The sequence below is a fragment of the Oncorhynchus gorbuscha genome, linkage group LG12 (genome assembly GCF_021184085.1).
Source record: "Oncorhynchus gorbuscha isolate QuinsamMale2020 ecotype Even-year linkage group LG12, OgorEven_v1.0, whole genome shotgun sequence".
Lineage (NCBI taxonomy): Eukaryota > Metazoa > Chordata > Actinopteri > Salmoniformes > Salmonidae > Oncorhynchus > Oncorhynchus gorbuscha.
Genome location: NC_060184.1, coordinates 76,646,940 through 76,671,610, shown reverse-complemented (window position 1 = coordinate 76,671,610; position 24,671 = coordinate 76,646,940). Strand labels below are relative to the sequence as shown.

The 24,671-nt window shown below is 46.9% G+C and overlaps 1 pseudogene across 1 annotated transcript in view; it reads right to left on the bottom strand.

Moving 5' to 3' along the window:
• LOC123990429 overlaps positions 1-24,671 on the bottom strand; it is a 57,166-nt pseudogene that overhangs the window by 18,781 nt on the left and 13,714 nt on the right. Inside the window, exons 5-20 of the transcript XR_006830635.1 lie at positions 24,307-24,453; positions 20,885-20,939; positions 20,542-20,672; positions 20,110-20,351; positions 19,670-19,881; positions 18,290-18,457; positions 16,148-16,246; positions 15,567-15,624; positions 14,411-14,585; positions 14,212-14,330; positions 13,568-13,666; positions 9,683-9,802; positions 9,428-9,532; positions 6,236-6,404; positions 5,532-5,727; positions 931-1,100 (exon numbers count right to left, since the gene is read on the bottom strand). The product of XR_006830635.1 is annotated as a solute carrier family 12 member 7-like (transcript). The remainder of the gene's footprint in view (positions 1-930; positions 1,101-5,531; positions 5,728-6,235; positions 6,405-9,427; positions 9,533-9,682; positions 9,803-13,567; positions 13,667-14,211; positions 14,331-14,410; positions 14,586-15,566; positions 15,625-16,147; positions 16,247-18,289; positions 18,458-19,669; positions 19,882-20,109; positions 20,352-20,541; positions 20,673-20,884; positions 20,940-24,306; positions 24,454-24,671) is intronic.

Sequence of the window (24,671 nt, the reverse complement as noted above, 5' to 3'; positions counted from 1 at the left end):
GTAGAGAGAGCGTAGAGAGAGCGTGGAGAGAGCGTAGAGAGAGCGTGGAGAGAGCGAGGAGAGAGCGAGGAGAGAGCGAGGAGAGAGCGAGGAGAGAGCGAGGAGAGAGCGAGGAGAGAGCGAGGAGAGAGCGAGGAGAGAGCGAAGAGAGAGCGAAGAGAGAGCGAAGAGAGAGCGAAGAGAGAGCGAAGAGAGAGCTGATCGTCGTTGCCAGGCACGCCGGTTCCAGTATCTCAGAAACCGCCGGCCTCCTGGGCTTTTCACGCACGACAGTGTCTAGGGTTTACAGAGAATGGTGCAATAAACTAAAAACCTCCAGTCAGCGCCAGTCCTGTGGGCGAAAACAGATTGTTGACGAGAGGTCGAAGGAGAACGGCAAGAAACAGACAAATATTGGCGCAGTACAACAGTGGTGTAAAAAAACAGCATCTCGGAACTAAGTAGCCCATCCTTGTCGCGGATGGGCTACTTACAGCAGACGACAACACCGGGTTCCACTCCTATCAGCTAAAAACAACAAGATGCGGCTCTAGTGGGCAAGCCATCACCAGTACTGGACAACTGAGGAGTGGAAAAACATTGCCTGGTCCGACGACTCCTGGTTCCTGTTGTGTCGTGCTGATGGCAGAGTCAGGAAGTAGCATAAGCAGCATGAGTCCATGGACTCATCCTGCCTTGTGTCAACAGTACAGGCTGGTAGTGGTGGAGTAATGATGAGGGGAATGTTGTCCTGGCACATGTTACGACCCTTGATACCAATTGAGCAACGTTTGAAAGCCACACATTGTAGAATTCCCGCCCTGAAAAATTCAGGCTGTTCTGGAGGCAAAAGGGGGTCAGACACAGATACTAGATGGACGTACCTAATAAACTGGCCAGGGTGTGTTTTGTTTTTGTATTACAACCTGGTGAAATGCTAACAGTAGATACCTTGTGCTGGCGGAGGAGGAAGGGTAGCAGCATGAGCAGTCCTCCGTCGTGGACGATCCACCACACGTCTATGGTGCCCTCGCCCAAGCGATCCGTGTTGGTGGGGAAGCTGTCCACGTTCTTGGCCACCAGTAATGCCTGATTTGCCGCCGTGGTCTCCCTCACAGTTTCTGTGGAGAGGACAGAGAGAGAAAGGCGGTTAAAAACGTACACACAAACACACACGCCCCCATCTCAGTAATGTTATTATAGAGGATTGTGCATCATGTTCATTTAAAAAACACATGTACATTTTTTTTTAAACCATGTAATTATCAGATGCTTCATAATAGCCAGGAAGACATCGCATTGGGAGCCACATTTGAAATGGAATACATTGAACACATGGAGCAGGGTGGGATTTTTTTCTCTCTCATTAAAACATTTAAATGTGTTTTTTTTGAAAGGGCTGTGGCAATCATTAAATTAATACATTAAATATATACATCTCATGGTAGTGGGAAGCTATTTGATCGTTTTTTTTCACAGGTCCATTATTTTCCCATTACTTCTTATAGCAACCCGATATTCTGGACAGCCCTGGTGTGATGGGGAGGAATGGCAGAACAAATACATATTTTGATGTGCAACTTGGAATGAGGACCAGTGATTCTATAGCGAAAATAAAACTCGCATTTGTGCTGTTTTTGGAACAATGTTTTTAAACTACATATCATTGTTCCCTCTTCAGAGTACACTGATGAGGTATGGTATCATTACCTTGACCGTGAGAACCAGAGGATCTCAAGGTTTCTATAGACACATAAAGTATATAGGCTATTACATATCACTGGAGTAGCCTGAAGGTCTACCATGTCATTTGTCCATGGCATCTAAACTGATTATTCCCCCCCACATCTATAGAGGTGGGAGGGGAGGAAAGGTATCTGATATATGGACAGGTGTGGGGTGGGAGGGGAGGAAAGGTATCTGTCTGATATATGGACAGGTGTGGGGTGGGAGGGGAGTAAAGGTATCCGTCTGATATATGGACAGGTGTGGAGTGGGAGGGGAGGAAAGGTATCAGTCTGATATATGGACAGGTGTGGGGTGGGAGGGGAGGAAAGGTATCTGTCTGATATATGGACAGGTGTGGAGTGGGAGGGGAGGAAAGGTATCTGTCTGATATATGGGCAGGTGTGGGGTGGGAGGGGAGTAAAGGTATCTGTCTGATATATGGACAGGTGTGGGGTGGGAGGGGAGTAAAGGTATCTGTCCGATATATGGACAGGTGTGGAGTGGGAGGGGAGGAAAGGTATCTGTCTGATATATGGACAGGTGTGGGGTGGGAGGGGAGTAAAGGTATCTGTCTGATATATGGACAGGTGTGGGGTGGGAGGGGAGTAAAGGTATCTGATATATGGACAGGTGTGGAGTGGGAGGGGAGGAAAGGTATCTGTCTGATATATGGACAGGTGTGGAGTGGGAGGGGAGGAAAGGTATCTGTCTGATATATGGACAGGTGTGGGGTGGGAGGGGAGTAAAGGTATCTGTCTGATATATGGACAGGTGTGGGGTGGGAGGGGAGTAAAGGTATCTGATATATGGGCAGGTGTAGGGTGGGAGGGGAAGAAAGGTATCTGATATATGGGCAGGTGTGGGGTGGGAGGGGAGGAAAGGTATCTGATATATGGGCAGGTGTAGGGTGGGAGGAAAGGTATCTGATATATGGACAGGTGTAGGGTGGGAGGAAAGGTATCTGATATATGGGCAGGTGTAGGGTGGGAGGGGAGGAAAGGTATCTGATATATGGACAGGTGTGGGGTGGGAGGGGAGGAAAGGTATCTGATATATGGACAGGTGTGGGGTGGGAGGGGAGGAAAGGTATCTGATATATGGGCAGGTGTAGGGTGGGAGGAAAGGTATCTGTCTGACATATGGACAGGTGTAGGGTGGGAGGGGAGGAAAGGTATCTGATATATGGGCAGGTGTAGGGTGGGGGGAAAGGTATCTGTCTGACTGGTCCTATTGTGTGTTTCTGGCAGTGTTTTCTATGTTTTGTTTAGACCTATGTGACGTGTGAAAAGTGCTAAGATCTCCTCTCGTAAGGTCCATTCACAAACGTGAATCTTTGAATTGCTTGAACTTTTCCAGTCATAACGACCATCATGATTCACAAGCATTGATATGGTCTCATTCAATCAATGAATCAAAGTTTAATGTTGTTATTATTTTCTCCTCCGTGGCATGAGGAGTGGCAGCTCATAAACGGAAGAGAATTTGTAAGATAAGATTGATTGGGAAGGTGGGAAACGTATCAACGAGAGAAGGAAGTCGGACACAAAAACACACATTTGAGTTACACACATGACCTCATTAACATAATGTATACGTTTTTTGTTTGTTTATTCACTACAGAACATTGTAAAGAAACAATGTTAGGAACCAACAATCTCAACCTGCAGTGGGTCAAATGGTTTGATATAAATAGAAGAAAGCACCAACAGCTTGATAAAATGTGTAAAAACAAGAGAATGGAATATAATTGGATCCATTAGAAAAGAAATGAGTTTGTGATGCAGCCATCACTCCCGTGTGGAAATACGAGATGCAGCCATCACTCCCGTGTGGAAATACGAGACGCAGCCATCACTCCCGTGTGGAAATACGAGACGCAGCCATCACTCCCGTGTGGAAATACGAGACGCAGCCATCACTCCCGTGTGGAAATACGAGACGCAGCCATCACTCCCGTGTGGAAATACGAGACGCAGCCATCACTCCCGTGTGGAAATACGAGACGCAGCCATCACTCCCGTGTGGAAATACGAGACGCAGCCATCACTCCCGTGTGGAAATACGAGACGCAGCCATCACTCCCGTGTGGAAATACGAGACGCAGCCATCACTCCCGTGTGGAAATACGAGACGCAGCCATCACTCCCGTGTGGAAATACGAGACGCAGCCATCACTCCCGTGTGGAAATACGAGACGCAGCCATCACTCCCGTGTGGAAATACGAGACGCAGCCATCACTCCCGTGTGGAAATACGAGACGCAGCCATCACTCCCGTGTGGAAATACGAGACGCAGCCATCACTCCCGTGTGGAAATACGAGACGCAGCCATCACTCCCGTGTGGAAATACGAGATGCAGCCATCACTCCCGTGTGGAAATACGAGATGCAGCCATCACTCCCGTGTGGAAATACGAGATGCAGCCATCACTCCCGTGTGGAAATACGAGATGCAGCCATCACTCCCGTGTGGAAATACGAGATGCAGCCATCACTCCCGTGTGGAAATACGAGATGCAGCCATCACTCCCGTGTGGAAATACGAGATGCAGCCATCACTCCCGTGTGGAAATACGAGATGCAGCCATCACTCCCGTGTGGAAATACGAGATGCAGCCATCACTCCCGTGTGGAAATACGAGATGCAGCCATCACTCCCGTGTGGAAATACGAGATGAAGCCATCAATCCAGTGTGGAAATACGAGACGAGATGCAGCTATCACTCGAGTGTAGATCGGCGTTTCTAAAATCCATATGAATGTTGAGAAGGCAAACGCACCAACAAGAACACTAAGACATAGGAGGTAGGCTTACCTGTTTGACAGATGCAATTATGTTATCCATATAGCCTATTTGTCGGGACAGCTATTTCCTCCAATACCGTCACCTTGCATTCCTTAAATAGGCCCACCTCCTTTCTGCGTCGGACTCGGCCGGAAAAATCAACTTCTGAATATTGTTCATAAGGACATCAGATTGAATTCTTTGCAAACAGCACGACAGTTTCATTGCAAACAAGACACAATGGCTTGGCATTGGAGAAATAAGGTAAGATGAATATATTTGAATAGAGTAGGTAGGACTATTAATAGAGCCGTTGGTGATTTTAACACTAATCAGATACACATTATAATGTTTTTGTTATTGAAATGATTAACCCACTAACAACGTTAAATGTCTAGCGTAGGGCTATGAACTGGGAAGCTAGTAGGCTATTGGCTAATTATAGTCTGGCCCACCGACTACTACAAGCTCAGGAACCAATTGGTGGAATTCCACAACCTAGTTGCCAACCCCCGTTGTATATTGTCAATTCAAATCACCCTCTTCACCATCATAAATCATCATCATTCAAAAATGTGTAGATATGGTGCTAAACTTGAAGAAGTCATGGATGACTCGGTGAGGTGATGTTGTTGCTCACTGGTCCACTCTGAAGAAGTACACAACGTCACTTGCAAACTCAGATGTATATATTTAACCTAAAAAAAATTGACACTTTTTAAAAAATGTTCTCCTAAAATGACATACCCAAATCTAACTGCCTGTAGCTCAGGACCTGATGCAAGGATATGCAGGTTCTTGGTACCATTTGAAAGGAAACACTTTGAAGTTTGTGGAAATGTGAAATTAATGTAGGAGAATATAACACATTAGATCTGGTAAAAAGATAATACAAAGAAAAACATGCATTTTTCTTTTTTTTTCCTTTTGTAAACTCAGATATATATTTAATGTATTACATGAAGGGTGACCACTGTATTCTGAAAAATACATTTGAGACTGGCGTAGTCTCAAATCCCAGTGGGTCACACTGACTGACCTATGAAGTTCTTCCAGGATACAGGGTCATTCGACTGTTTCCAGGTGCCGGGCCAGGCCATGAGGACTGTGTTGTGTTTCATGCCTCCCAGGCCTGCCGTCTGGATGAGGTGGGAGAAACCATCGCGGAGGTTGGACGATGCCACCACATGGCAGAAGCCCTTGGTACGCTCCATCGCCATCGACGACTTGACATTCTGATGGAGAAAGAGTGAGAAAAGAAGGACAATAATGATTTCCTGATGTGAAAGAATCGTAATGGACTCAAACCCTGGTTATCATTACCCTCGTCTTCAATACCTATGTTTGTTTTTTTAGGCGTTGAGGCATGATATTTGTAGCATGCTCGTGGTAATCTGAGGAACTGCTCTCTGAAAATGGCTTTGGTCTACCAGTAGATGACAGTCTCTTTAAAGAAATAACCCGCAGCAACCTCGAAACTCCTCTCACGCAGAGTTGCTTCTCTGAACAGGTGTCTCAGAGACATAGGACACATCTACTGTAGTCTAAAGGGTATTTCTTCCCTCAGCTCCGTTCCTCCATAAATCCCTGCTACATTAAAGACGTTAGGAAAGAGATTACCACCATTTTCCTTTCACCTACCAGGTTATTTCACGTCATTACAGACGAAGAAGAAGAAAAAGCCACGAACGACTATTGAAACAAATCCACAGCGTAGAATCTGAGCCGGGGTGCCTACAGTACCTGCTCAGCCTTCTTGACCTCGTCCTCCTTGGTCATGTAGGTGCCCTGCAGCACAGAGCCCACGATGGTCAGGCCTTTCCCTGCTTTGAGCTGGGTGCAGAAGGAGAGCAGGCGTGGGTGTTTCACCGTGTGGTCAGACTCCAGGTTCAATAGCACCAGCATCTGGGGCCTACGACCAGGGAAGACAAGGGTAATGAGACATCAGACAAGTCATACTGTATTATAGCCTACGACCAGGGAAGACAGGGGTAATGAGACATCAGACAAGTCATACTGTATTCAAATCAAATCAAATCAAATTTATTTATATAGCCCTTCGTACATCAGCTGATATCTCAAAGTGCTGTACAGAAACCCAGCCTAAAACCCCAAACAGCAAACAATGCAGGTGTAAAAGCACGGTGGCTAGGAAAAACTCCCTAGAAAGGCCAAAACCTAGGAAGAAACCTAGAGAGGAACCGGGCTATGTGGGGTGGCCAGTCCTCTTCTGGCTGTGCCGGGTAGAGATTATAACAGAAAATGACCAAGATGTTCAAATGTTCATAAATGACCAGCATGGTCAAATAATAATAAGGCAGAACAGTTGAAACTGGAGCAGCAGCACAGTCAGGTGGACTGGGGACAGACCATCATGTCAGGTAGTCCTGGGGCACGGTCCTAGGGCTCAGGTCCTCCGAGAGAGAGAAAGAAAGAGAGAATTAGAGAGAGCATATGTGGGGTATTATAGCCTACGACCAGGGAAGACAAGGGTAATGAGACATCAGACAAGTCATACTGTATTATAGCCTACGGCCAGGGAAGACAAGGGTAATGAGACAGACAAGTCATACTGTATTATAGCCTACGACCAGGGAAGACAGGGGTAATGAGACATCAGACAAGTCATACTGTATTATAGCCTACGACCAGGAAAGACAGGGGTAATGAGACATAACCAAGTCATACTGTATTATAGCCTACAACCAGGGAAGACGGGGGTGAACATACTGTATTATAACCTACGACCAGGGAAGACAAGGGTAATGAGACATAAGACAAGACATACTGTATTATAGCCTACAACCAGGGAAGACGGGGGTGAACATACTGTATTATAGCCTACGACCAGGGAAGACGGGGGTGAACATACTGTATTATAGCCTACGACCAGGGAAGACGGGGGTGAACATACTGTATTATAGCCTACGACCAGGGAAGACAAGGGTAATGAGACATAAGACAAGTCATACTGTATTATAACCTACGACCAGGGAAGACAGGGGTGAACATACTGTATTATAAGTTACATTACACTGCATTAGCCTATAACAGTATCTAAGCATAACTTGGATGTTCATGAAGATCATTAATTTCTGTCCATAGGTCAGAGGTCAAAATGCTTTGTAGAGTTAACCAGAGATCAGTATGAGAGTCATTCAGCCTGGATGGCTCAGAGTAAACCAGAGGTCAGTATGAGAGTCATTCAGCCTGGATGGCTCAGAGTAAACCAGAGGTCAGTATGAGAGTCATTCAGCCTGGATGGCTCAGAGTAAACCAGAGGTCAGTATGAGAGTCATTCAGCCTGGATGGCTCAGAGTAAACCAGAGGTCAGTATGAGTCATTCAGCCTGGATGGCTGAGGTCAGTATGAGAGTCATTCAGCCTGGATGGCTCAAAAACCAGAGGTCAGTATGAGTCATTCAGCCTGGATGGCTCAGAGTAAACCAGAGGTCAGTATGAGTCATTCAGCCTGGATGGCTCAGAGTAAACCAGAGGTCAGTATGAGAGTCATTCAGCCTGGATGGCTCAGAGTAAACCAGAGGTCAGTATGAGAGTCATTCAGCCTGGATGGCTCAGAGTAAACCAGAGGTCAGTATGAGTCATTCAGCCTGGATGGCTCAGAGTAAACCAGAGGTCAGTATGAGTCATTCAGCCTGGATGGCTCAGAGTAAATTTGATGGAACACATCAAATAACAAACTAAAACTTGTCTATTGTCCGATGGTCTTGTTAGCAACACACACACACACACACACACACACACACACACACACACACACACACACACACACACACACACACACACACACACACACACACACACACACACACACACACACACACACACACACACACGGTTTAATAGTGAAGGGAAATCCTGTATACACTCTCACTCGAGGTCATTTGGAGTCAAAACAAACTGGACAGATGATAAGATTTAAACAACCAGATCAAAACTATACATCCAATCCTGCTTCCTAACAGTCTCGGTACACGGCTCCTGCTTCCTAACAGTCTCGGTACACGGCTCCTGCTTCCTAACAGTCTCGGTACATGGCTCCTGCTTCCTAACAGTCTCGGTACATGGCTCCTGCTTCCTAACAGTCTCGGTACATGGCTTCTGCTTCCTAACAGTCTCGGTACATGGCTCCTGCTTCCTAACAGTCTCGGTACATGGCTCCTGCTTCCTAACAGTCTCGGTACATGGCTCCTGCTTCCTAACAGTCTCGGTACATGGCTCCTGCTTCCTAACAGTCTCGGTACATGGCTCCTGCTTCCTAACAGTCTCGGTACATGGCTCCTGCTTCCTAACAGTCTCGGTACATGGCTCCTGCTTCCTAACAGTCTCGGTACATGGCTCCTGCTTCCTAACAGTCTCGGTACATGGCTCCTGCTGTCGAAGGCTGGTGGTATGTCAGCTACTGTGTAAAGAGGCTTAGGGGGGCACGTCGCGAGCCGAGCGTGGGCGCTGGGTGGGTGTAAGTACTCTGTATCTCGCCCCGCCGCGCCAGATGGCACAGGGAGAAATCTTGATTTTGATACTGTAGATTAGGCTATGCCCTGGGAATGGCACTGTGGATGATGCCAGTGGCAGACGGGAGAGGACCCAATACCCAAGTTTGACCTCAATCTTTCCTGATGTAAATGCTCCACTTTTTGGACAGGCAATGTCCTGGGGCTGCTATGCTGCTTAGGCTTACTGGTATCTCTTTTCACAGTGAGATTACGGAGAAGGCTCAGAGATTAATCAAATAGTAATTCTCTCTCATTCTATGGATTACTCAGTTAATGGTAAGAATACACCATGTTGTCTAGCCTCTGTTGCAGAGTCCCACATCTGGCTACTGCTGGTTGTTCAGAAATGTGGTGTCACTGTTGTAGCAAACAAACGTATATATGCACATAAACCTAAACACATGCGCAGACACGCGCACCTCCAGTTCTTGGTGTGGGGCGGTGCCTCCTCCAGGCGAATGAGGGCGTAGCGGGCAGCGTTGAGCGATAGACCACGGATACCGTCCCCCCACTCCTTCTCCGCCCTGGAGATGGGAGAGAACGAGAAGAGGAGGAGTGCCAGGAGGTCCAGGACAAACAGAGAGAGCTACAACTAACCAGGATCTCACCATTATTATAATATGAATATCCTATTTGTGTTGAGAGAACAAAATGTAGAATAAATGAGCTCTTACCCTCTGTATTCAATGTACTTGTAGATACAGCCAGCGATGAGCATGGCCACCAGGGCATAGTACCAGGAGGAGATGAACATCAGGGACACACACAGACTGGCGCCCAGGAAAGACAGAGCCCTGTGGGGGACGAGAGAAAGACAAAATGGAGGTAAAAGTCACTCGTCTTAAAGGGAAAATTCAAATTTTAGCATGTTAGACCTCATTTAAGGATCACCAAAGCCAATCACATGTTCTCTCTGGACTTCAGTAGCAGACAGCAAATACCCTTACTTGTTTAAAGGCCCAGTGCAGTAAAAAACGTGATTTACCTATGTTTTATATACATTTCCATAGTACGGAGGTTGGAATAATACTGTGAAAACGATGATAATTTTCCCTATAACAGTAAAAGCTGTTAGAAAAGACAGCTTGACATTTTTGCCTGTTTTTACTCTTAGCTAAGATTTTTGTTTATTTTTTACCACTAATTGGAAACAATCACAGTAAGGTACTTAAATGTTATCCAGAAATGATTTGATATTGAGATAAAAACACTGCATTGGACCTTTAACACAGATCCATTTACCTGTGGACACGATAAAAGAGGTGTGCCTGTATATTCACAATGCAAGCTTACATGACCTCTAGCGTGGACCTTGACTAACTGGCCAGTTTAAGATCATGAGATTTAGGCTGCCCAGTAGGGCTTTTGGTGATGACAGTAAGGACGGGTACCCCCCCAATAAGGATAGGTAGCTCGCTGCCCCCTCAGTAAGGACGGGTAGATAGCTGCCCCCCCCAGTAAGGACGGGTAGATAGCTGCTGCCCCCCCAGTAAGGACGGGTAAATAGCTGCTGCCCCCCTCAGTAAGGACGGGTCCCCCCCTCAGTAAGGACGGGTAGATAGCTGCACGCCCCCAGTAAGGACGGGTAGATAGCGGCCCACCCCCCTCAGTAAGGACGGGTAGATAGCCCCCCCCAGTAAGGACGGGTAGATAGCTGCCCCCCAGTAAGGACGGGTAGATAGCTGCCCCCCCCCAGTAAGGACGGGTAGATAGCTGCCCCCCAGTAAGGACGGGTAGAGTAAGGACGGGTAGATAGCGGCCCCCCCCTCAGTAAGGATGGGTAGATAGCCCCCCCTCAGTAAGGACGGGTAGATAGCTGCCCCCCCTCAGTAAGGACGGGTAGATAGCCCCCCAGTAAGGACGGGTAGATAGCTGCCCCCCTGCCCGCCCCTCAGTAAGGACGGGTAGATAGTTGCCCCCCTCAGTAAGGACGGGTAGATAGCTGCCCCCCTCAGTAAGGACGGGTAGATAGCTGCCCCCCTCAGTAAGGACGGGTAGATAGCTGCCCCCCAGTCAGTAAGGACGGGTAGATAGCTGCCCCCCTCAGTAAGGACGGGTAGATAGTTGCCCCCCTCAGGGACGGGTAGATAGTTGCCCCCCTCAGTAAGGACGGGTAGATAGTTGCCCTCAGTAAGGACGGGTAGATAGCTGCCCCCCTCAGTAAGGACGGGTAGATAGCTGCCCCCTCAGTAAGGACGGGTAGATAGCTGCCCCCTCAGTAAGGACGGGTAGATAGCTGCCCCCCCAGTAAGGACGGGTAGATAGCGGCCCGCCCCCAGTAAGGACGGGTAGATAGCTGCCCGCCCCCTCAGTAAGGACGGGTAGATAGTTGCCCCCCTCAGTAAGGACGGGTAGATAGCTGCCCCCTCAGTAAGGACGGGTAGATAGCTGCCCCCCTCAGTAAGGACGGGTAGATAGCTGCCCCCTCAGTAAGGACGGGTAGATAGTTGCCCCCTCAGTAAGGACGGGTAGATAGTTGCCCCCCTCAGTAAGGACGGGTAGATAGTTGCCCCCCTCAGTAAGGACCCCCCCTCAGTAAGGACGGGTAGATAGTTGCCCCCCTCAGTAAGGACGGGTAGATAGTTGCCCCCTCAGTAAGGACGGGTAGATAGCTGCCCCCCTCAGTAAGGACGGGTAGATAGTTGCCCCCCCCTCAGTAAGGACGGGTAGATAGTTGCCCCCCTCAGTAAGGACGGGTAGATAGCTGCCCCCCCCTCAGTAAGGACGGGTAGATAGTTGCCCCCCATCAGTAAGGACGGGTAGATAGCTGCCCCCCCCTCAGTAAGGACGGGTAGATAGCTGCCCCCAGTAAGGACGGATAGATAGCCCCCCTCAGTAAGGACGGGTAGATAGTTGCCCCCCTCAGTAAGGACGGGTAGATAGTTGCCCCCCTCAGTAAGGACGGGTAGATAGCTGCCCCCTCAGTAAGGACCCCCCCCTCAGTAAGGACGGGTAGATAGTTGCCCCCCTCAGTAAGGACGGGTAGATAGCTGCCCCCCTCAGTAAGGACGGGTAGATAGTTGCCCCCCTCAGTAAGGACGGGTAGATAGCTGCCCCCCCCTCAGTAAGGACGGGTAGATAGTTGCCCCCCCAGTAAGGACGGGTAGATAGCGGCCCGCCCCCCAGTAAGGACGGGTAGATAGCTGCCCCCCCCTCAGTAAGGACGGGTAGATAGTTGCCCCCCTCAGTAAGGACGGGTAGATAGCTGCCCCCCTCAGTAAGGACGGGTAGATAGTTGCCCCCCTCAGTAAGGACGGGTAGATAGTTGCCCCCCTCAGTAAGGACGGGTAGATAACTGCCCCATCAGTAAGGACGGGTAGATAGCTGCCCCCCTCAGTAAGGACGGGTAGATAGCTGCCCCCCAGTAAGGACGGATAGATAGTTGCCCCCCTCAGTAAGGACGGGTAGATAGTTGCCCCCCCTCAGTAAGGACGGGTAGATAGTTGCCCCCCTCAGTAAGGACGGGTAGATAGCTGCCCCCCCTCAGTAAGGACGGGTAGATAGCTGCCCCCTCAGTAAGGACGGGTAGATAGTTGCCCCCCTCAGTAAGGACGGGTAGATAGCTGCCCCCCTCAGTAAGGACGGGTAGATAACTGCCCCATCAGTAAGGACGGGTAGATAGCTGCCCCCCCCTCAGTAAGGACGGGTAGATAGCTGCCCCCCAGTAAGGACGGATAGATAGTTGCCCCCCTCAGTAAGGACGGGTAGATAGTTGCCCCCCTCAGTAAGGACGGGTAGATAGTTGCCCCCCTCAGTAAGGACGGGTAGATAGCTGCCCCCCCCTCAGTAAGGACGGGTAGATAGTTGCCCCCCCTCAGTAAGGACGGGTAGATAGTTGCCCCCCTCAGTAAGGACGGGTAGATAGTTGCCCCCCTCAGTAAGGACGGGTAGATAGCTGCCCCCCCCTCAGTAAGGACGGGTAGATAGTTGCCCCCTCAGTAAGGACGGGTAGATAGCCCCCCCCCTCAGTAAGGACGGGTAGATAGCTGCCCCCCTCAGTAAGGACGGGTAGATAGCTGCCCCCCCCCTCAGTAAGGACGGGTAGATAACTGCCCCATCAGTAAGGACGGGTAGATAGCTGCCCCCCCCCCAGTAAGGACGGGTAGATAGCTGCCCCCCAGTAAGGACGGATAGATAGCAGCAGCAGCAGCAGCTCCTGCCACCCCCCCCCTCAGACACACCAGTGGCCCAGCAGGGACCTGCTTTCTGGAGTCGCCCATGGGGAGCAGAGCCAAAGCTCCTTAGCTAGGCTATGGAAACACCTGGCACATAGCTGCCACAAGCCACGGCTCCAGGGATAGGGTGTTTGTGCCAGATGTATGTGTGTGTGTATGTGTACATGTGATGTGTGTCTGTCCTCGGAGGTCCTGTCACTGAGCTCAATAACAACCTCCTCAGGTGAAGTTAGCTGGTTAGTTCCTAGGTTAACAGAGTCCCAAGAGACTACTACAGTACCCAAAGAAGCAGGAGAAAACAGTGAAGCTCAGAGTGCTAAATTGAGAGGGCATTAGAAGAGCCAGCACCATGATATAAAGTAATAGAGAGGGCTTTCCCCTTACCAGTGGTAGAACTTGAAGCGGGGTCTCCAGTTGGGGGTGCAGAGCAGGGTCTGGAGGGCACAGGCCAGGTTAACAAACAGGTAGCACATCAAAAAGAACCTGACGGGGAGAGAGATATACAATGACGGAGAGGTGAGATTACACACCACTACCATCTGTCAGTTAACATCCAGAGACCAGTTTTGCAACACTACGATTAGGTTACATTACAGCAGATGGGAGAGCAAGTGTGAGAGGGAGGGATGGAAGGATGAAACGAAGAAGGGAAAGAAAGAGAGTCTGACAGAGAGAGGATGGTAGAGGGGGGGGTACTGACACGGAGAGGATGGTAGAGGGGGTACTCACACGGAGAGGATGGTAGAGGGGGTACTGACACGGAGAGGATGGTAGAGGGGGGTACTGACACGGAGAGGATGGTAGAGGGGGGGTACTGACACGGAGAGGATGGTAGAGAGGGGGTACTGACACGGAGAGGATGGTAGAGAGGGGTACTGACATGGAGAGGATGGTAGAGAGGGGTACTCACATGGAGAGGATGGTAGAGGGGGGTACTCACATGGAGAGGATGGTAGATGTGGGTACTCACATGGAGAGGATGGTAGATGTGGGTACTCACATGGAGGATGGTAGAGGGGGGTACTCACATGGAGAGGATGGGGGCGACAGCGTCCAGAGAAGCGATGAGGATACCGATCTCACAGATCCCACCAGTCAACAGCAGGGCCCAGGTGGGCTCTCCATTAGCCTTGCCATGACCAAACACCTGGGAGACAGGGACAGCCAGAGAGTTTGTTTGTTTGTTTGTTTGTGCGTGCCTGCATCTACAGTATGTGTGTGTCTGACCTGTAGGAATGGCACGATGCCGTCCCGTGCAATGGCCTGCAGCAGCCGGGGGGCTCCAGTGAGACTCTGTAGACCTGCTCCACAGCATGAGAAAAACGAGCCAATCACAATCACCCAGGGGGAGGGCCAAGCCAAGATGCCAATCACCAGGTTCCCTTTGACAGAGTCCCCAAACCTAGGACAAACAGATGTATTCACTAGAGAAGTCCTCAGACACTACGCTCACACTGGGATATGCATAACCACATTTCTGAAACAGAGAAAAGCCAGAAAGAGACACACACACTTTGACCATTGTGTATCCAGTATAATTAACTCGAACTCTCCCCCATATAACACTGTGTGTTACAAGGGCCTACTATGTGGCTCAGACAGACAGCTTTATGAAGGCAAACAGATGTTTTCAATCCAGATGATCATTTCTCTCTCAATGCCCATATGGGGGCAAAACAAATAAACAAGACATTGGTACTGCTTTCATTAACCTAATAAACAAGACATTGGTACTGCTTTCATTAACCTAATAAAAACAAGACATTGGTACTGCTTTCATTAACCTAATAAAAACAAGACATTGGTACTGCTTTCATTAACCTAATAAACACAAGACATTGGTACTGCTTTCATTAACCTAATAAACAAGACATTGGTACTGCTTTCATTAACCTAATAAACAAGACATTGGTACTGCTTTCATTAACCTAATAAACAAGACATTGGTACTGCTTTCATTAACCTAATAAACAAGACATTGGTACTGCTTTCATTAACCTAATAAACAAGACATTGGTACTGCTTTCATTAACCTAATAAACAAGACATTGGTACTGCTTTCATTAACCTAATAAACAAGACATTGGTACTGCTTTCATTAACCTAATAAACAAGACATTGGTACTGCTTTCATTAACCTAATAAAAACAAGACATTGGTACTGCTTTCATTAACCTAATAAAAACAAGACATTGGTACTGCTTTCATTAACCTAATAAAAACAAGACATTGGTACTGCTTTCATTAACCTAATAAAAACAAGACATTGGTACTGCTTTCATTAACCTAATAAAAACAAGACATTTGTGTTGCTTTCTTTAACAAATAAACATGACATTTGTGTTGCTTTCATACCAAGTGTGAAAAGTGAAACAGCACTTACTTGTCTCTCAGCACCACCCCCTCGATGCAGGCGCCAAACAGTATGACAGAACTAATGTCTGGGTGGCACCGTTAAGGAAATTACCATCGGGACGGCAAGAGTTGAAAAACAAAACCATGATCACATTCATTTGAGCGCCAAACAGAGTAAAGTTCGGTAAGGCTACCTGACCTTGTCCAATAAAGAATTGTCATTTGCGATTACCATTGCTATGTTTTGCTATGGAGAAGCCAAATGAACACCACCTACCTTCACGGTTTAAAGTGTACATAAGAACAACACATTGACTGACTCATGTATTATACTAATTTGGTAGGTGCTTGCAGGGGCACAACTTTGGTTTTAGAAATGGGGCATTTTTTGTATTTCCCAGTCGGATAAACACTCCAAAAGGTCCTAAAGGCACACCGTCGCCTCCTTTTGTATCACATTCCAATGATAAAACTGTAGGGGATAAAAATGATATTTCGGAATGTGGGGGGGGGGGCATGCCCCCAGTGAAAGTCCTACCCCTGGGTGCTTGTATTTGTCCTATTAAGACACTTGTATGGTTGGTCTGTTGTCGCTGTCATTTAAGATACAGATGAAGGTGGTGGTGGCGATGGCCATGATGGTTCCTATGGGGATGGACTTCTGGGCGTCCCTGAGATCACCAGACCTGTTGGATCCAGCCATGATTCCTGTGAGGAGGGGAAATAGGAAGTTGGTTACATTATTAAATATGATCTTCTCTCCGCGTGCCCAGGTAGAACCTAGGCTACCACCCCTAGTTCTTTAGGTGTGGGGGGTGGGGGTCTAGGCCGGGTTACTGTCCTGCTGCTTGTTCTTTAGGTGTGTGTGTGTGGGGGGGGGGGGGGCTTATTAGTCAGTCAGGCTTATTGAGGTAGTATGTACATGTGGGTATGGTTAAAGTGACTATGCATGTATGATAAACAGAGAGTAGCAGCAGCGTAAAAGAGGGGATGGCGGGGGCACACAATGCAAGTAGTCTGGGTACCATTTGATGAGCTGTTCAGGAGTCTTATGGCTTGGGGTAAAAACTGTTGAGAAGCCTTTTTGTCCGACTTGGCACTTCAGTACCGCTTGCCATGCAGCAGTAGAGAGAACAGTCTATGACTGGGGTGGCTGGGGTCTTTGACCATTTTCAGGGCCTTCCTCTGACACCACCTGTAGAGGTCCTGGATGGCAGGCAGCTTTGCCCCAGTGATGTACTGGGCAATACGCGCTACCCTCTGAAGTGCCTTGCGGTCGGAGGCTGAGCAATTCCGTACCAGGCAGTGATGCAACCGGTCAGGATGCTCTCGGTGCTTTTGTGTTCCTGGGCAAAGGGACTATGGTGGTCTGCTTGAAGAATGTTGTCTAATCCGAGGTGAGTGATCGCTGTTCTGATATCCAGAAGCTCTTTGTCTAATCTGAGGTGAGTGATCACCGTCCTGATATCCAGAAGCTCTTTGTCTAATCCGAGGTGAGTGATCACTGTCCTGATATCCAGAAGCTCTTTGTCTAATCCGAGGTGAGTGATCACTGTTCTGATATCCAGAAGCTCTTTGTCTAATCCGAGGTGAGTGATCTCCGTCCTGATATCCAGAAGCTCTTTGTCTAATCCGAGGTGAGTGATCTCCGTCCTGATATCCAGAAGCTCTTTGTCTAATCCGAGGTGAGTGATCTCCGTCCTGATATCCAGAAGCTCTTTGTCTAATCCGAGGTGAGTGATCTCTGTCCTGATATCCAGAAGCTCTTTGTCTAATCCGAGGTGAGTGATCACTGCCCTGATATCCAGAAGCTCTTTGTCTAATCCGAGGTGAGTGATCTCTGTCCTGATATCTAGAAGCTCTTTGTCTAATCCGAGGTGAGTGATCTCTGTCCTGATATCCAGAAGCTCTTTGTCTAATCCGAGGTGAGTGATCTCTGTCCTGATATCCAGAAGCTCTTTGTCTAATCCAAGATGAGTGATCTCTGTCCTGATATCCGGAAGCTCTTTTATGCCGTAAGATACGGTGACAGAAACATTACGTACAAAATAATTGACAAATATCGTGAATTTTTTTTATATAATAGCAGACTGTAAAATGGCGGCCATCTCCTCCGGCGCCATTTTCTTATTTTACCCCCTAGAGTCGATGTCCGCGACCATAAAAATCTGTCAGTTTTAAAGGTAGAGATATTTTTGCATTGGATGAGTCTCAATCCATCGCATCCGCAGATGTCGCACTTCCCGAAACCACTTCCAGAAAACACAATCGTCTGTAACGACCGAACGGTTTGGCCTGCAAACTATTACGAACCCTCCATGGAAAGAGAAGACTCTCACAAACACGAAAGTGTTCTCCACAATGCTCTACGACCCCCACAAGTGTCTTGGGACTCGTCTTAAGTAAGTACAGCCGATGATCTTCTGTCTGTAGCATCTGAACAGTTTGGGATAAACACTAAACACTTTCCCCTCTGTGGAAAGGTGAGACTCTCGCAAGTACGCCCACAGGTCTCACAAGACTCCTCTAAAAAGGTCCCCAGGTGCCAGCTGAAATGTTTTTATGGAAGTATATGTGGAGACCGTTTATTGCCATAAATAAATACATGTCAAAAAAATGTCTAATGTTTCTTATCTAGAAAGATTGTTTATTGTAAGGTGAGGCTCTAACCAACACGTACATGTTATTGTGTACCTTAGCAGCACTTCCCTTTCCTCCTGTTCATACAAGTAGATGTCCATTTGAACATACCTGTGACGGAGGGGAAGTAGATGCCCACCAGCAGGGTGAAGAAGGTGGTGATGTCATTGGCTACGTAGGGCATGTATATATCCTGGGAGGTGTCTGCAGCCGGCTCCGACATCTGGTGCTTATTCTCTACCAACATGCCTTTAGGACCGTAGTCCCCCCAGATGTTGTCTGTGGAAGATGGGGGGCAGGGGGGGTGAAGGGTGAGGATGAAGTGGAGGGATTGGAAGAGGGAGCGTAGGGGTGGTTAAGAGACAGGGAGTGAGATGAGAAGGGAGAAAAGAGAGAGAGGAAGGGAGGGAGGACAATCACTAGTCACTATCCTCTGAAGGAAGAACACAGATATATGGGACTCGTCAAATCACCTGCCTCCACACGCCTGATTCCATAACTTAAGGAATTTGAGCAATTTGGAAGGGATGATGGGGGAGTGGACATCAATGTCAGAGTTCGGGAATGTCTTGAATATGTTACGATAACACAAGAGTATGTCAATTGTTCTGCCGGCCGTGGTATCCCTTCATCTCAGCCTAAATCTAGGATGGTAGTAGATGATACTATGCTGATTGAAGTGAAGACAGTTTCCCTCCATCATTGGATTTAATAAAAACAGATCCTGTCAATAAATAAACTAGACATGCAAACTAGACATGCAAACTAGACATGCAAACTAGACATGCAAACTAGACATGCAAACTAGACATGCAAACTAGACATGCAAACTAGACATGCAAACTTCCCCCGGTCTCTACTACTTTTTAACACCATTGAGATGGACCCGATGCATTCTTCTTTATAGGGGTCCATCTCAATAGTGTAAAGCAGATAACCAACCGCAGACAGAGAGGGGTGTACAGCTCATCCTTGGTGTCAGTATTCCCAGCAAGGGAAAAACATCACTCTCTATTGGATGTCACGATGACATTGTACATCTTCGTTTAACATTTTACTCATTTAGCACACACTCTTATCCAGAGCCACTTCCAGTATCGACTGCATACATTTTCATATTGGTTAGTACGGGTCCCCCCGTGGGAATCGAACCCACAACCCTGGCGTAGTAAGTGCCATGCTCTTCCAACTGAGCCACACGGAATCTTCCTAATCTAATTCTCATAAGAGCTTCAAGGGTAATATAGTAAGTAGTCTGAGAGGAACTGACACAGCGTTATGCTCTACTACAAATAAAAACGAATGATTGTAATCCTGGTTTCCATTAGGATAGGGTGTCAGGACTGAGGGGAAAGAGTATTGCTTTTAGCAGTGAGAGCTGACTTTACATCATGGGAACATTCACCCCACAATTAAAGTTTGTTGCATAATTTAATCACAAAAAGTGTGTGTGTGTGTATGTGTGTGTGTGTGTGCGGGGGGGTCTCTCACCTCTGATGACCCCGCTGGTAAGGCCGGGGATTCCCTGGATCACAGTGACGTTGTTGAGAGTGAAGTATTCGTTGCAGGTGGCGTTGAGGTCCGGAGAGTCACAGAACAGGGACCACAGCTTGGTGGTGACTGTCACGTTGTCCACCTCCATCGTCTTCAAACACTGGTCAAAGTTGTGGTTCTGCAAAGTGCGGTTCCCCAACAGGCAAATACTGGGAGGAGGATATAGAACAAAACAGTTTTTTTAAATCTCACAGGGGAAAAAAAATGTTTTTTGATGTTCTGGCCCTGGTCTTACTGATCGGGAGACCAAGAGTCATTTGTGTGTGTGTGTGTGTGTGTGTGCGTGTGCGCGCGCGCATATATGTGTGAGGGTGTTCGCTTCTAGTGGTTTCTGGTTGTATTTTTCAGCAAGGCCGTGAAGTTCAAACTAGACTCACGGGAAGTCTGGCGGTTCGAAGGCGGTCTTGATGACTCCGGCGTAGATGGCCAGAATGGAGAGGATGACACAAGCCAGGAAGACCAGGGCCAGCTTGTTGACGTACTTGACCCCCACAAACACCACCAGGGACATGAGGGCGAGGCAGCAGGTGCCGTACACCCGCATGTTGTTGAGCAGTGCCTCCGGCTCATTCTCCTTCTTCTCTGCCTTGAAGATGGCCGCACTAGGCACAATGTAGGTCTGGGAGGAACCCGGGGGGGGAGTCAGAGACATTCAGTTCAGTAGGGTACAGCGTTATGAGGTTCAGATAACCTAGTGCTCCTTTTATATATTTATTTATATAACAGCCTCATCAGGTGTTGTTATCTGTTCAAGTATTAATGTCTACAGATGAGGTAAAAACGACAGTATCTTTGCAAAGGATACTCACTAACAGAATCTCTATAGTACCGAGGATGTACATGGAGCCAGCGAAGGTGGTCCCCAGGTAGAAGCAGAGCCCCACAGCCCCGCCGAACTCTGGCCCCAGCGACCTTGAGATCATGTAGTAGGAGCCTCCAGCTACAGACCAACAACGGGGGACAGAGCCAGTCACAACCACAGCCGTGGAGAAAACTCACTTTTGAGGTGGAGTGGTACATATTGTTCCCTCTGCTACTCTGGAACCCAAATCGCTAAACCATTTTCATCTTAATTCTCAGTTAAAATTCTTAAAGGAAATGTCAGCCCCAATTCCATTTAGTAGAATGTACCATTAGCCACAGTGAACCTACCTGGAACTACACCATTCGTAGCGATGGCACTCATTGATATGGCTGTCAGCATCGTCTGCGAAGAAGAGAGAGAAAAAAATCCCAACATTTTAGATTACGTTAAGCAAGGGCAATATTTGTGAATCTAAAATGCATGGAATCCAAAGAATAATAAATCAGGGGGAGCAGCTTATCCCATATTTAGTGGCTAAACGACTCAGCTGTGGCTTATCCCATATTTAGTGGCTAAACGACTCAGCTGTGGCTTATCCCATATTTAGTGGCTAAACGACTCAGCTGTGGCTTATCCCATATTTAGTGGCTAAACGACTCAGCTGTGGCTTATCCCATATTTAGTGGCTAAACGACTCAGCTGTGGCTTATAAATCTTTAGGAACACAATCGCAGGCATGTGGGTAATTGATATGAGCCCCTTTTTATCTGAAATAGGGCAATGTTCAGTCTGAAGCCAAAAAGTGAAAAAAAGTTCAATATATAAATACTTGATGCTAAGTTAAAGCTAACAAGCTTGCTAGGATAGGACAGATGTCCCGGCTGCAACTTCAATTTTCAATTTGCACTGAGGTGTGGAAGTGATAGGTGTGAAAGCCGTTGAGCCCAACAAATGGAGCAGAGCATCACAGCCTCCCCCACCCAAATGGAGAGACAGGCTTCCCCCTGTGCAGAGGTCATCAGAGTACAGTACCCCTTATACACAAACATATCACTGCATGGAATACAGAAGTCAGAGTACAGTACCCCTTATATACACAAACATATCACTGCATGGAATAAAGAAGTCGGAGTACAGAAGCCCTTATACACACAAACATATCACTGCATGGAATAAATACAAAAATAAGCCCCTCAAGGACAATCCAGAGACACCATCTTCTGATTGGTTCAAAGAGGGGAACTTAATTGTCCACACAGACCATCCCATTGCACGGCTATAAGAACACACTACCCATCTGTCAAGACAGAGGGTATTGGCCCAGGAGTCCTCAACTGGCAGCTTCATTATATAGTACCCGCAAAACACCCGTCTCAACGGCGACAGCGAAGAGGTGATTTCAGGCTGAGCTCTAGAAAGAGGACCGAGTTCGAGTGTGAATTCCAAATTGGATGACCGTTCAAATAAATTTTTCCCCAGTCGGAGCTCGTTTTCCCCAGTCGGAGCTCGTTTTTTCCCCCAGAGTTGAACGCTCGGAAGTCAGAGATTCCCGAGATCCCTGGTGTTTTGAATGTGGCATTAGAGTTGGGATTATGGTTCATATTTGTCTAAACAAATATACTCTATGCAAGCAACCATTTCACTGTACCGATTACACCTGTATCCTGTGACAAATAAACTTAGATTTTATTTTATACAGTGTGTGTTTACCAGAGACGGTAATGTAAAGAACAACATGAGCTGATATTTTTATTTTTATCTTTATTTAACGAGGTTAACCTCTTCGAGATAGGGGCGCTCTTTTAATTTTTGGATAAAAAACGTTACCGTTTTAAACACAATATTTTGTCACGAATAGATGACTATGCATGGGATTGACAGCCGTGGAAAGACAAAACTCTGACATTTCCAAAACTGCAAAGATATTATCTGTGAGTGCCCCAGAACTAATGCTACAGGCGAAACCAAGATGAAGTTTCATACAGGAAATGCCCCAGATTCTGAAGGCGCTGTGTTCCAATGTCTCCTTATATGGCTGTGAACGCGCCAGGAATGAGCCTGCGCTTTCTGTCTATTCCCCAAGGTGTCTGCAGCATTGTGACGTGTTTGTAGGCATATCATTGGAAGATTGACCATAAGAGACTACATTTACCTGGTGTCCCGCCCGGTGTCCTGTTTCGAAATTATTGCGTAATCTGTAGGTCCATGCGCGTTCCATTTCTTCAGAAGAGAAAGTAAACTGCCACGATGGATTTTATCGTCGATAGATATGTGAAAAACACCTTGAGCATTGATTCTAAACATCGGTTTGCCATGTTTCTGTCAATATTATGGAGTTCATTTGGAAAAAAGTTTGCGTTTTAATGACTTAATATTATTTTTATTTTTTTCCTTACCCAAATGTGATGAACAAAACGGAGCGATTAGTCGACACAAATAATATTTTTGTAAAAACGGAACATTTGCTATCTAACAGAGTCTCCTCATTGAAAACATCTGAAGTTCTTCAAAGGTAAATGGTTTTATTTGAATTCTTTTCTGTTTTTTTTTGTGGAAAATGTTGCATGGTGAAAGAGAGGCATAATACTATGCTAGGCTACCAATACTGGTACACAAATGCTTGTTTAGCTATGGTTCAAAAGCATATTTTGAAAATCTGAGATGACAGTGTTGTTAACAAAAGGCTAAGCTTGAGAGCAAATAGATTAATTTCATTTCATTTGCGATTTTAATGTATAGTTAACGTGTTATGCTAATGAGCTTGCGGATAGATTTACACAATCCTGGATTCAGGTTTTTTTTCGTAGCTAAACGTGACGCAGAAAATGGACCGATTTGTCAACACAAATAATATTTTTTGTAAAAACGGAATATTTGCTATCTAACTGAGAGTCTCCTAATTGAAAAAATCTGAAGTTCTTCAAAGGTAAATGATTTTATTTGAATCCTTTTCTGGTTTTTGTGAAAATGTTGCCTGCTGAATGCTAACGCTAAATGCTACGCTAAATGCTACACTAGCAATCAATACTGTTACACAAATGCTTGTTTTGCAATGGTTGAGAAGCATATTTTGAAAATCTGAGATGACAGTGTTGTTAACAAAAGGCTAAGCTTGAGAGCAAATAGATTCATTTCATTTCATTTGCGAATTTCATGAATAGTTAACGTTGCGTTATGGTAATGAGCTTGAGGCTGTAGTCACGATACCGGATCCGGGATGGCTCGACGCAAGAAGTTAAGTCATTATGATTTACAATGATGGCCTAGGAACAGTTGGTTAACTGCCTTGTACAGGGGCAGGACAACAGATTTTTACTATGTCAGCTCGGGGATTCGATCGAGCAAGCTTTCGGCTACTGGCCCAACGCTCTCACCACTAGGCTACCTGCCGCCCCAAGATATAGGCTAAGGAATAGATGAAGTGTATTTTTACGACTACGTTTTGCTACGACCTTCACCACTACACTGTGAATCCTTAAAGAGATGGGCGGGGCTAATGCTTAAGAGGGTGTGAACGATGCTGAATGGGTGTAGACAAAGAAGAGCTCTCCAGTAGGTGTACCAAAGTGGAGTTACAAGTTAATCAACTTTTAAAGCAGAATTAATTTCCCATTGTTCCTCACCCGAAGTGTATGATAGACTATTTTCTAGCTCGGCGTCTCTACTTTTATCCAATGTTAAAAACATAATTTCATATTACACAACAAATGAACCAATCCAGATGGTGGGACACAAAATAGCAATAAACATATTATAGGATATTCCTTACACAGGAGCAGGTCATGACCACAATGGCAAGGGATTCCATGATGCCGGCGGTTCCCACGATCCAGGTGAGACGCAGGAACAGGATGACACCCAGGATGTTTTGGAGGCAGGGCAGGTACACCCCAATTAATGTGCCCAACGCGGGACTCTGTGGAGGGAAAGAGGAGAGTGAGAGGGAACAATGAGAGGGAGAGAAGGCAGGGGGTCATGAGGTAGTAAGTTCCACCATATCAAATCATTCAACGCACAGAGGAAGTGATTGTGTTTCAAGGGTCAACCAGAAATGATTCCTTTCTTTCTTTTTACCTTTATTTAACTAGGCAAGTCAGTTAATAACAAATTCTTATTTGTAAATTATAACAGATT